The sequence below is a fragment of the Petaurus breviceps genome, unplaced genomic scaffold, assembly GCF_028583685.1.
Source record: "Petaurus breviceps papuanus isolate PSGF00001 unplaced genomic scaffold, PetGlider_PUasm1.0 138, whole genome shotgun sequence".
NCBI lineage: Eukaryota > Metazoa > Chordata > Mammalia > Diprotodontia > Petauridae > Petaurus > Petaurus breviceps.
In genome coordinates this window covers 13,958,781-13,969,836 of record NW_027185694.1, presented here as the reverse complement: position 1 = coordinate 13,969,836, position 11,056 = coordinate 13,958,781, and the positions used below count along the sequence as shown (strand labels likewise).

The 11,056-nt window shown below is 36.1% G+C and overlaps 1 protein-coding gene across 1 annotated transcript in view; it reads left to right on the top strand.

Moving 5' to 3' along the window:
* The window catches only part of FRRS1L (ferric chelate reductase 1 like), a 35,826-nt gene that overhangs the window by 520 nt on the left and 24,250 nt on the right, over positions 1 to 11,056 (top strand). The window lies entirely within an intron of this gene.

The following is an 11,056-nucleotide window of genomic DNA, read 5'->3' as shown; positions in this document are numbered from 1 at the left end:
TGAGATGCGCTTGGAGCCTCTGTCTCCCTCCCCTCTGCCTCTCCCCTTGCTTTTCGCGATGCGGAGGTGAGGGAGAAAGAGATGGAGGATGGCGAGCCTAGAATCCTCTGCAGCATTGGCATGGATTGGTTGTTGTCTGGGCTAGCAGCAGAGATTGAGGAACTAGCTCTAGCTGCACTGACTGAGCCCCACCCCCTTTCCGCAGCCCCCCCGGGGGTGGTGCGGGAACTGAGGCCAGGTTCACTGCCAGTGTTCTCACCAAGCCTCATCCAAGCTGCATTTTCATACCCCTCGCTGTCAGGAGATTTGGGGGACATAAAAATCCTTTACCTTTCTTGAGCTGTTTAAAACATCCCTTTATTATAGTATCTTCTTAATATCATATCATTTTTTCCTACCTTAGACATCACATCATGTCATCCTTCCCTGCTTCCAACCCCACCTCATCCCCTTTCCCACCAATTTTATCCACCATTTTTACCCACCTTAGGTGTGTCTTGCCATCATTCAGGGCTACCAGCCCAGCCCCTGTTCATTTAGCTGAGATTTCCTTTGTGTGGGTTTTTCCACTAGCCGAGTCTTTGAGAAGGTTGCTTGCCTCAGAGAGCCTGCCCTCCTTATTGTGTAAAAGGCGTATCTATCTTTACAAAGAATATGAGCAACATTAAATATTTCCCTGACATCTTGAAAATTGTTCATTTTCTATAAAATGTGAAAGAAGCAAATTTGAGGTTAAAATGTAGGTTGTCAAGAACAAAGGACTTTTATAACCACAAACAATGATCAGAAATAGGTCCATTCCTGAAATTAATCAATATATACATATGTTCTATAAATTTAACACACTGCTAGGTGCTTTAGCATACTACAAAAAATACATGGCATTGTTCTTAACCACCTAATTAGGGACTGAGAAATACCCATAAAATGATCTGTGAACATGATAAAACTATATAAATACTATTTTGTGGGGAGGCCAGAATTGTGATTTCATAAGGGACTTCCAACAAGAAAATTCCTTTTACTAATACAGATTGGCAATTTTTATATAGTTTATAATTTTAGTTGCCAAAAGCTTAAATGACTTGTCCAGACTGATAATTGTATAATACAGGTAATAGTGAAAAGAATAAAAAAAGTCAGTGTGGACTGGATTAGAAAAGGATTCAAACAGAATGTAGGATTAGAGTGAGATAAGGAATATAGGCCATTAATGAACAAAGAAGAATGGAGAATTCATTTCAGGGAGGCAGAGCAGCATGAGTGAACACTGGAAGCAGGTATGAAGTGATATCTGATGGGGGGAGGGGCGGTGTACAGAACAAGGAGGGGCTCCTGACTGATATGATTGGTTCAGGTTAGAGAATGGTGGGAAATCATTTGGGTAGGAATACGGCCTTGAAAAAGCAGAAGGGCGTAGATTGCCTGGATGTGGTAAGCAGTTGGAAGCCATTTTAGATTCTTGTTCAGGGTGTACATGTACAAAGTAGTATTTGAGAAAGAATAATCCCACAGCAGTGTGTGGGCTGAATTGGAGGAGGATGGAGACTGGAGTCAGAAAAACCAGTTAGGAAACTATTGGATTATTCTAGGTTCAGTTTATTTTACGGCTATTTATTTTTCTCAGTTTTATTCAAGGGCAAGAGGTACAGGTGATGAGAGAGAATTCCAAGCTTGGGAAACAGCTTGTGTAAAAGCATGGAGCTGGAATGTCATATATGGGGGACAGCAAGAAGGCCAATTCGACTAAAATGTAAAGTATTTGAAGGAAAGTGATATATAATCATCTTAGAAAGATAGGTTGGAACCAGATCATAAAGGACCTTAAATGCCAAACAGATTAACCAGTTTCCAAGGCAACAAGGCAAGAAGGCAAGCATTTATTAAATGCTAACTACAGCTAGATCCTCATTAGTGTGAATAATGAATCCCCTGAAGTGTTTGTTTAGTTCTGATTTTGAATTTGCACTGCATATTTCAATTGGTACCATCTATCATATTTTACATAATTATAACTTCTAATAAAACAAATTCAAGTACATATGACCACTTCTGGTGATTCATTATTTATAATAATTAGGATCTAACTGTACATTCCAGGGACTGTACTAAAGCACTGAGAATACAAATACAAGCAAAAAGAAAGACAATTCCTGCCTTTAATTAGCTTACATTCTAATGAGGGAATTCAACACACAAAATGGGGGTGAAAAGGTGGGGAAGTGGAAATAAGGAAGGAAGGCATGACTTAGAATGAAGAACTAACCAATGGGAGAAGAGGTCCAGCATGGCAGAGAGATGTTCCAGAGCTATAGCAGTGGGTAGATGTTCCAGGTTAAGGAGATCCTAGTGCTGAGGAAAGTTCCAGGGTGAGGCATGGTGGCAAAGTCTAGAAAGCTAGAATCAGAGCTGGGAGGGCATTTATTAAGTGTCTTCTTTGTGCCAGACACTGTGATAGGCACTAAAGATACAACAGAAATGCAACAGTTCCTATCCTCAAGAATTTATGTAAGTGTACACACAATACATACAAAATAAATGAAATTTCATTTCAGAAGGAAACACAAACATCTGGTGGGATCAGGAAACACCTCTACTGGGGATTGACCCTTGCACTGAGCTTTGATGGACAATTGAGATTCTGAGAGCTTGTAGTAAGGAAGGAAGACATTCTGGGTTTGACAAATCTCTTATGCAAAGGTGTGGAGGTGAGATGTCAGTTGTGAGGAATAGAAGAGAAGGCTAATTTGACTGGAATGTAGAATATTTGAAAGAGAATATTATATAATCAACCTAGAAAGATAGGGTGGAGCCTGATTGTGAATTTAAGGAACAAACACAGAAATTTGCAAAAGGGAGGCATTGGAGTTGCCTGAAAAGGGGGATGACATAGCCAGGCCTGCATGATTTGGCAATTGTATGCATGAAGAAAGAGGAGACTGGATGCCAAGACAAGTTAGGAAACTGTAACAATAGTTTAGGTGAGAGGTGATGAGGGCCTGGACTAACATGGTGTGGTCTAAGTAGAAAGGAGATAGACATGAGGGATGTTGAAAATGTAGCATTCCCAAGAATAATCTAATTGCTGCTTAATATTGCTTTAATATTCTGTTCTAAGAAAAAAGAGGAAGAAACAATGAGCAGAGAAATAGAACATTCCACTAAATGTAAACAGATTTAATTCCACAACTAAATAAAAAAGATTTGAGAATTTAAAAAAAAATATATATATATATATATATATATTCAGGAAGCTTAATTTTTAAAACATTCATTCTATTTGGAAATTTTAAAATGAGCCACATTTTGCTTACTACAGCTAAAACTGCCTTCAGCATGTTTTTAATTGCTAACAATAAAAAGGTACATGTAATTATATTCAGTGGAGTAGGACATAGATTTAGAGCTTGAAGATAGCTATAGTAGGCATGCAACCTAACTCCTTCATTTTATTTATTTTTACACAAATTTTTACACTTTAAAAATTATAAGCAAATTTTATTTATAATAACAATGCTTTTATTTTTCCCTCTCCCCCATATTGAGGGCTGGGGGGCAAAAGAAAAACAACCACTTTTAATAAATGTGCATAGACAAGTAAAACAAATTGCCACATTGGTCATTTCCAAAAATATGTGTTTCATTCTACATGTTAATTCATTGCATCACTATCCAGAAGAAGCTCATATTCTTTATCATTGGTCCTCTAGAATCATGATTAATCAGAGTTCTTAAATCTTTCATAATTGTTCATTTTTGAAAATTTTCTCCTAGTTCTGTTCACTTCAGTCTGCATCAGTTTCTACAAGTCTTCCCAGGCTTCTCTAAACTAATTTCTTTCATCATTTCTTATAACACAATAGTGTTTCTTTACATTCATATGCCATAATTTGTTCAACCATTCCCCAAGTGATCAACCTTCTCATTTTAGAGATGAGGAAACTGAGGACCAGAGAGATGGAAGCATCATGGTATTATGGAAATAGTAGTGGATTTGGAATCACTGCACCTGAGTTCAAGTTCTGGCTCTGATCCTTAATGTCTATGTAGTTTAGGAGAAGTCAATTGATTTTTTGGCCTCAATTCCCTCATTTATAAAATGATGGAGTTAAATTAGATAAAATCTAAGTCCCTTCCAGTCTTTGATTCTATGATTTCTATGAAAGGATCTATGAAATAGGAAATATAGATGCTCTGATTCCAAATCACAGAATATCTGAGTTGGAAAGTATCCCAGAGGTCATCTAGTCATGCCTGAACAAAAACCCACTGTACAATATACTTAACAAGTTGCACAACAACTTTTCCTTGAAGACCTCTAGTGAGTGGGAGCCCACTGCTTCTCAAGGCAACCCATTCCACTTGTGAATAGTTCTCATTATTAGGTACAAGATTTTCCTGGCAGCAAGCCTACATTTGCTTCAACCCATTGCTCCTAATACTGTCCCCAAGAACCAAACAGAATAAGTTAAATCTCTCTTCCACATGACCAGAGAATTTCAGATACTTGGCGATAACTATATTGTCCCTTCTCACTCTTAAGTCTTCTCTTCTTTAGATTAATCATCTTCACTTCCTTCAACCAGTCCTTTTACAACAAGAGGCCTTAATTATCATGGATGTCTTCCTCTGGATAGTCTCCCATTTACAAATGTCCTTTAAATATGATAACTAGGACTAGACATTGTACTCCAGATGCAGTCTGATCAGTGCAGAATACAAAGCAACTATCACCTCTCTAGATCCAGACACTGTGCCTCTCAATGCAACCTAAGATTATATTAGCTTTTTAAATACTTCCATATCACACTATTAATATGTATTGAGTGTATAGTACACTAAAACATCCAGATCTTTTTCATATGAACCACTTTTTAATCATATCTTTCCCATCTTGTATTTGTGAAGTTGATTTTTTGGATCAAAGTATAAGACTTTACCTTTATTCCTATTAAACTTAATGAAAGTTATTTATTAGATTTAGTTCATGTTCTAGCCTGTAGATATCATTTTGGATCCTGATTCTATGTTTATTATCTCTCCAAATTTGATAAGCAAATTGTGTCTTTATTCAAGTCATTCTTAAAAATGGTAAAACCAAGGATAGATCCCTGAGAACCACTTCTAGAGACTTCCTTTCAAGTTATCATTGAACTATTTTTTCAAAAAGAAATTTACCTCCTTGTATTTAATTCTCTAGATCACCTCATTTACTACCTATGCTTATTGCATTTGTGTAAATACTTCTGTAGCTGTGGGTTTTATTGCTGTCTTCTTTCTTGGATTTATTTGTCTTTGAATATCTGGGGTGTCTGTTCTGTAATTCTTCATTCTACGTTGCAACTACTCTCTGTAGTATCTAGCTTGGTATATAAACACAGGCAATTTCTCCCTCTTCCTTCTTTTTCTTTATAAACGTCTTTGGATTTGATTTGTCATACTCCGAAAAAAATGCTTTTTTTAAACCATTCCTTGTTAGGTACATGCCATTCTTGCCCAAGAACCTACCATTCCTATATTTTAAATCATGGTCCAGAAATAACAAACCCATTTTCAGATGCCATCTGCTTAACCCAAATTTTCTTTTATTTTCTTTGATATGCAGCAATAACTAAAATAGTACTTATATCCTAAGGTCTCAAGTTTCTTGCCCAAGATTTCATAGTACATAGCAATATTCCCTAGATTCCTTCTGGCAGGATTATTTTTGCCTGTATGAATCACATGAAGTAAATAGTAGTTATCTAATTTTACGAGTCTTGAGAAGTTCCCCACCATAATCTGGCTATATGGATATAGAATAAAAATACAGAAGACTTCCTTATTATCGTCAGATCAACATAAATCTGTCTTAGGACGCTTTCAACAAAGAGTCACTAATCCCTACCACTTGCCTATCTTTCTCTTGCCTTTTACTCCATCACTCCATGGAAAACACACAGCACCTAGCTCTTCAGGATGAGCCTAATGTCTGTCACTTAGTTCCAAGTGCGCACTGACCCTTCATTTTCTTCTCTGTGTAACATTCTTCCATCTTCTAACCACTCGACAAGCTTCCCCTTTATCACATTAAATCACTTTCCTTTTTTGTTTTTTGAAGCTCTTCTTCCATTTTCTTCAATTCACTGCCAATTTGGAGAATGGAATCCTACTTTACATCTTTTTCTAGGAGGAAGAGCAGCCTACATTTTGGACATAGATAACAGTTGCTTGGTAGTGACAGAAAGACAAATGGGGTACATTCTGCAAACCCCATTGCATATTTCTCCCTACTTTCCATACTTTCAAGACTTTATCAAACTATTAGTTCTTGTAGTTAACTTCCTTATAGAACTGAAAATAATAATGATAGGGGCGGCCAGGTAGCACAGCGAGTAAGGGCACCAGTTCCAGTGTTGAGAAGACCTGGAGATCGAATCCCAGGCTCAGACACTCAGCACCAAACCCAGAAATAACTGGCCGTGTAACCTTGAGCAAGTTACTTAACCCCGATTGCTTTAAAAAAAAATAATAATGATAATAAAAACTGAAGATAACGTGACCAAATATTACTTCCTCCCAAACAAAATTTGTGGTGATGTAAAGCAATGGAATAATCTGGAAAGATAATCTGGACACACATGATCAAAAAGAACAGAAGGACATTTCTCTTTCTCTCCAGAAGTGATTCTTTTTTTTAAAAAAAAAGATGATTTTTATATATTTTTTGTTTTTACATCACCTACATTTCCACCTGTATAACTCCCTACCTCTCATAGAGCTCTTCTTATAATAAAGGAGGGAAAAAAAGAGGAAGAAAAAAGTTTAACAAAATTAACCAACATATCTAAAGTCTGGCATTATATGCAGTATTCCACACCTATGATCCCCCACCTTTGCAAGGAAGCAGGGGGAGTTACCTTCTCACATTTCTCTTCAGCTGAGTGTGGTCATAATAATTTCATAGCATGTAGCTTCAATTGCTTAATTTTTTATTTATGTTGTTGTAAGCATTATATGTAATATATATGTGTGTATATGTATATATATGCATACACACACAAAATTTTCCTTTTCTGCCTACTTCACCAAAAGTGACTCTAATTAGGAACATAGGGTTAGAGAGTAGTCTTATTGTTTCATTAGTATGGGTTTTTCCCAAAGAAATATTTCAGTGAATTTGTGATCTCAATCCAGTGTTGCAGATTGCAACCTATCCACATTTTGTCATCCTGTGTGACTCATTCATGTTCTCCCATAAATCCTTCATTAAAGGTCTGTACCACATGCTGGGACCTCCCTCTAGATCTTACATCAGGATATGACAGGGCACCATGCAGGGTGTCCATCTGTTTTTCCTCACATTCTCTACATGACCATTCACCTTCTTTTCCAAGGATACATCTCATGTATGATATCCATTAGGTTACTTCTTGCATGCAAGTTGTCAGTGGTAATATGATATAACCTGTTTACACACACCATACATCTCTCCTTTGCCCTCCAGATCACCTGCATTTTTGCCACTTTGGATATTGTAGTATTCCCTGATTCACCAACATCTAGCATCACCATAAAAAATAGTGATAAAAAAGAGGTTTTTGTTTCAGGAAAAAGCTTTTGGTCATTGAACACACTGAGAAATTTCCCCAAATAAATTTAGTTCATTCTCTTCCTAAAATTGAATTCTGGTCCCAGCTCTTCATCCATCTGCCATATCTGTCCATGATATACATATTGATGAACCATCTAAATGGACTATCCATCTAACTGTGTATCATAGACTGAAAATTAGGCATTCTTCATCCACTTGATTTTTCCTATATGGGTTGTTAGACCAAACTTATTTTGAGTGATTTTCAATATTGTTTAGGAGACTTTGTAGTGTTCCAGGATGTGATACAATCAGCACAATATCATCCTCAAACAGGAACATCTGGAGGACTTCACCATCTCTAAGGAATCCCTCTTCCACTTGGACTCTTTCCTGGACATAGTCCATGAAAATGGCAAACATTTTTGGTGAGCATATGACTCCCTATTTTATTCTACACTTGATATTAATAATCAAAGCATTATTTTAAAAAGTAATTTTGTGGTTACATCTATTAAAGTATCATGTGTGCACTTAACATATGCATAGGAGACATCTTGTTGGTGAAGAGCCTTTAAGATAATTAAATGATTGTTGACAAAAAATAAATACAGTGGTACTTTGTATTTGCTGCACCTTCCTGTCAAGTGTGTCATGTGGTCTGCTACAGTATATAATTTGCAAAAGCCTGCCTATTCCCATTTCATATTTGCATCTCAGATATCATGGATACATGTAAATCATTTTCATGAAAAATTTTAATGATGGAAAGTAGGTATATAGATTAGTAGTTATTGTCTTCTCAATTGCCCTTCTAGGTCGTACTCCTGTCCATGTTTTTTTTTCAATCATTGTGTCTTCCCCTTTTCCAAAATTCTTGAGAATTGATTCCTCAGTGCCCCCCAAATTTTGCTGCTTCCATCACAGATATCACTTATACGTTATATCTGCACCAATCATTCTTTCCTTTTTCATTTTCTTTAGTGACATTGCTGCTTCATTTAACACATCAGGGATTGTTAGAATTCAAATATAGCTGTTCCACTTTCATCGATGAAGGAAATTGTTATAGGAAATTTGACAGGCATTTTCCACTTTTCAGCTGTTTGTTGTTCTTCCAGTTTCATCTTTAAATACTCTTTGGATGATCTGGATTAATTGGGCCTTACACCAACTTTCTGCAAATTTGATTTTCCTTCCAATACTTTTAGCTGTTTTATGTGGGGATACTGACATAATCTTCCACTAACTCTTCTTTAAGGTTTAGTGAATGACATATTTTAAACAAGTGTTGCCCTTGGCCACCACATTCCTCTACTTGATAAGGAAACAAGTATTTATTGAATAAGGCTCTTTTTAGCCTTTTCGTTTTGAAAATTGTTTTACATCATTTAAATTTTCATGAGAAAGAATAATAGTTCATGTCATTGACTTTTTCTTTATATCTTTCCCATTTTTCAGCATCAATAATTTGATTGAAGAGATCAGATTTAAACTGTATTAATTGCATGCCATAACTTCTCATCTTCACCTTTTCTGTCAAATACTGATTTTGATCTTTGCTCTAACAAGTCAATGGTCTAACTGTATAGATGGATGATTTAGAAATGACTCCCACATCGATATATAATTCCTTGTCTGTTAAGATACAACCATTTCATTGGAGGTGGGAGAAGAGTTTACTATGTCCAATACCTTCTAATTGTCTGCTAGAAAAAAAGCTTTCGTGACATATGGACTTTTTGATTTCATGAATTTTACAAGCTTTTGACCTTTTTCATGTCCATCCTGAGCCATTTTTTCAACATATTTTTTATCTGCTTCTTATGTCCATCTTTACATTGAAGTTGCCAAGTATTAGCATATACATTGATTTTATTTGGAGGCTCTTACTGAGTTTTTCATAGAATTTTCTGCCTCTTCATTTCAGCAACAAAGATTGGTACAAAAGCTAAAGTTATCTCCAGTTATCTTCACTGTCATCTTTTTGTTCATTTCCATCACGAGCACTGCAAGAACAAATGACTAAGTGTCCCATGAAATGGTGTTTCTTGATGCCTTTGGATACAACACCTCTCCTTCATTTTTTTGCCTCTCCCAAGTTCTCTCAGGAGAACTTCCGAGCCATTTTCATTTAGCTGCAACTTCCTTATACCTTCTGGAGTTTTTATAATTATAATAATTATATATAATGTTATACATATAATAATAATATTGCTGTAATTAAGTTTCTCCAGTAGTGTGTTGATGTGCCATTTTTTAGACAAGAATCTCATATCTAAATTACCAATATTTGGTACTCTATTACAATAGAATAATATTCTAATATTTATAGATGGCCTAAAAATTATGATTCTTAGCACCCTCTGGCCCTTTCTGGCCATACCACTAAAGTGCTACAGAATCAGAAGGGTCCAAGACAGAGCTATTTTGTATTTTCCTTTGTTTCATGAGTTGCCATGGACAAAGAATTCATCACCATCTGGACAGCCTATTGGAAATGAGCCTTTGCATACTTATCTATGCTAGTCCTCAAACAGAAGACATAATCTGTCACTGGGACTATACTCAAAGCCTTTTTCCGGCATGATAGACCCTGCCAAGGCTGGCACTCTGCTGTCATAGCCCTCAAGAATGCAGTTTTAACATCCATGCCATAGTTTAATCTCAGAGTGGAACAAGACAGAAAAACAATACAGATAATGCACAGAATCTTGTCAACAACAAAACTGTGGTGTTTCAGTACGCCAGAAACGAAGGGAAAGACCATCACTTAATCATGGTTTTATGAACTGAACTATTTAAAACAAAGCATGGAAAAATACATTGTTAGTGAAAACAATGCATATAATACTGCTGAGATAGATTCTAAATATCATATTACAACATAAAGAAAAATGGAAGTTCAATATGACTCACATATATGATGTAAAAAGCAGCTCATTTTTTGTTCCTTTCTATCTTTAAATGAATAGGATCAGAAAAATAATGCTATGGGGGGGGGGCTTTAAGCTTGGCTCTAAGATGATTAAAGAATAAAGGTGGCAGGGAGAGGAAAGAAATTAGATACTAAAATTCTATTAACACAATAAGAAAGGATAAGAAAATAGGACATCATGCCCCAGGTGTATAACAGTACTAGGTATAATATACAATAAAACTTGACAAGTAGATTATTGAGCTGCAAAACACACTATTATGTAAAATCTGAGGATAAATTTATATATTGTTATAATTGTCTCAGGGTTGGTGGAGGGCAGGGAGGAAGAAAAACTTAGAAAGAGGGGCGGCCAGGTGGCTCAGCGAGTAAGAGTACCGGCTCCAGTGTTGGGACGACCTGGAGATCGAATCCCGGGCTCAGACACTCAGCACCACACCCAGAAATAACTGGCCATGTAACCTTGAGCAAGTTACTTAACCCCGATTGCTTTAAAAAATATATATATATATATATATATATATATATATATATATATATATATA